The following is a 2,080-nucleotide window of genomic DNA, read 5'->3' as shown; positions in this document are numbered from 1 at the left end:
TTATGGACAGGATATCGAGGCGTAGTCCGGGCGGGGAGGGGTTGCAGTTTGGTGGGCTCGGGATCTCATCGCTGCTTTTCGCGGATGATGTGGTCCTGATGGCATCATCGGTCTGTGACCTTCAGCACTCACTGGATCGGTTCGCAGCCGAGTGTGAAGCGGCTGGGATGAGGATCAGCACCTCTAAATCTGAGGCCATGGTTCTCAGCAGGAAACTGATGGAATGCTTTCTTCGGGTGGGGAGTGAGTCCTTACCCCAAGTGAAGGAGTTTAAATACCTTGGGGTCTTGTTCGCGAGTGAGGGGACCATGGAGCGTGAGATAAGTCGGAGAATCGGAGCAGCCGGTGCGGTATTTCATTCTGTGTATCGCACCGTTGTGACGAAAAGAGAGCTGAGCCAGAAGGCAAAGCTCTCGATCTACCGGGCAATTTTCGTTCCTACCCTCATCTATGGTCATGAAGGCTGGTCATGACTGAAAGAACGAGATCCAGGGTACAAGCGGCCGAAAGGGTTCCTCAGGAGGGTGGCTGGGGTCTCCCTTAGAGATAGGTGAGAAGCTCAGTCATCCGAGAGGAGCTCGGAGTAGAGCGCCTGCTCTTTCGGTCGAAAGGAGCCAGTTGAGGTGGTTCGGGCATCTGGTAAGGATCTCCTGGGGCCTCCCTAAGGAGGTGTCCAGGCACGTCCAGCTGGGAGGAGGCCTCGGGGAAGACCCAGGACAGGTGGAGAGATTCTCCAACCTGGCCTGGGAACGCCTCGGGATCCCCCAGTCGGAGCTGGTTGATGTGGCTCGGGAAAGGGAAGTTTGGGGTCCCCTACTGGAGCTGCTGCCCCCGCGACCCGATACCGCATAAAGCGGATGAAGATGGATGGATGAACTTAGTGTGTTATGGCCATGATTATTTTAGTGTGAGCCACCACAGTAACAGTGAGTGATGGTTTAAAAATAGATAATTTTAGGGGGCCTCCTATTAGACCAGAACTCTTAATGCATAGTTTTCTTTCCGGTTTGTGCAGAAATGCACACATTCCTGCAAAGGATGCATGGACTCGGTGTTTGCCTCCCAGAATACAGCATCGACAATCAGCTCACCAATGTAGTGTTAAAGCCAAAAGATGGTGACAATTCGAAAACAATGTGCATGCTGTACAAAGTGACATACAGCCACTATAAAAAGTTTTAACTAAGATTTGTCCCTTTTATTGCTTTCTTTTTACAATGGCCTTCCTGTGTGCTTGCAATAAAGCTGTCCACAGCTCCCACTGTGGTAAAATCCCCTTTCTCTCTCTCTCTCTCTCTCTCTCTCTCTCTCTCAGGCACCCATGTCATGGAGGGCTCTGGCAAGTTTTTAGTCACTGCTGTAGGTGTGAACTCGCAGACGGGAATCATATTTACACTGCTTGCTGCTGGTGAAGATAAGAAAAATGACAAAAAAAGTAAGTTCGGTTTGTATGTCTCACAGAGAAGGAGGAGTTTCGTGCTTCCTAAATGTGAGAATTTGATGCTTTTCATTGTCATACACGATAACAAACTTAATAGCTTTGGATTTTGGGACTGTTGGTTAGATACAACATAGCCTACCACTTGGGCTTTGGGAAATTACACGGGCCGTTATCACTATCCTCTGACATTTTATTGACAAAACTATCAATCAATTAATTGAGAAAATAATGAGCAGATGGTTGAGGGAGTGTGAAACGTAATGGCCACGAAGACGGAACCTCTCTTGAGGATGACCCAGGGACTTGAGGTCGGGAGACTTCTGCTGCTCAGCACAACCTTGTGACTGGGACTCAGATTCCTTCTTGTCTGTGAATGGTAAATAGTTAGTGAATGGTTAACAAGGGTTGGCTATTAATTAGCATTGCTAGCTGCAAGTATCAATTTCATTGACAGCCGTTAACATCGATTGATAAAAGCTGACTATTGTAAACGACTACATTATTTGAATACTGGCTTTAATTTGAGAATTAATGCTGTACATACCATTAGCGTTGGGAAAGTTACTTCCAAAATGCAATACATTATATATTACTGGTTACTGTCATTTGGGAATAATTAGTTATATTACAATATTACTG

At 47.0% G+C, this 2,080-nt stretch overlaps 1 protein-coding gene across 1 annotated transcript in view; it reads left to right on the top strand.

Moving 5' to 3' along the window:
- Nucleotides 1-2,080, top strand: part of LOC116686761 (plasma membrane calcium-transporting ATPase 2) — a 6,950-nt gene that overhangs the window by 4,364 nt on the left and 506 nt on the right. The gene's annotated exons all lie outside the window — the stretch shown is intronic.

This window comes from Etheostoma spectabile, unplaced genomic scaffold, assembly GCF_008692095.1.
Source record: "Etheostoma spectabile isolate EspeVRDwgs_2016 unplaced genomic scaffold, UIUC_Espe_1.0 scaffold465, whole genome shotgun sequence".
NCBI classification, from domain to species: domain Eukaryota; kingdom Metazoa; phylum Chordata; class Actinopteri; order Perciformes; family Percidae; genus Etheostoma; species Etheostoma spectabile.
Note: the sequence above shows the minus strand (reverse complement) of the source record. Positions and strands in the feature narration are given on the sequence as shown.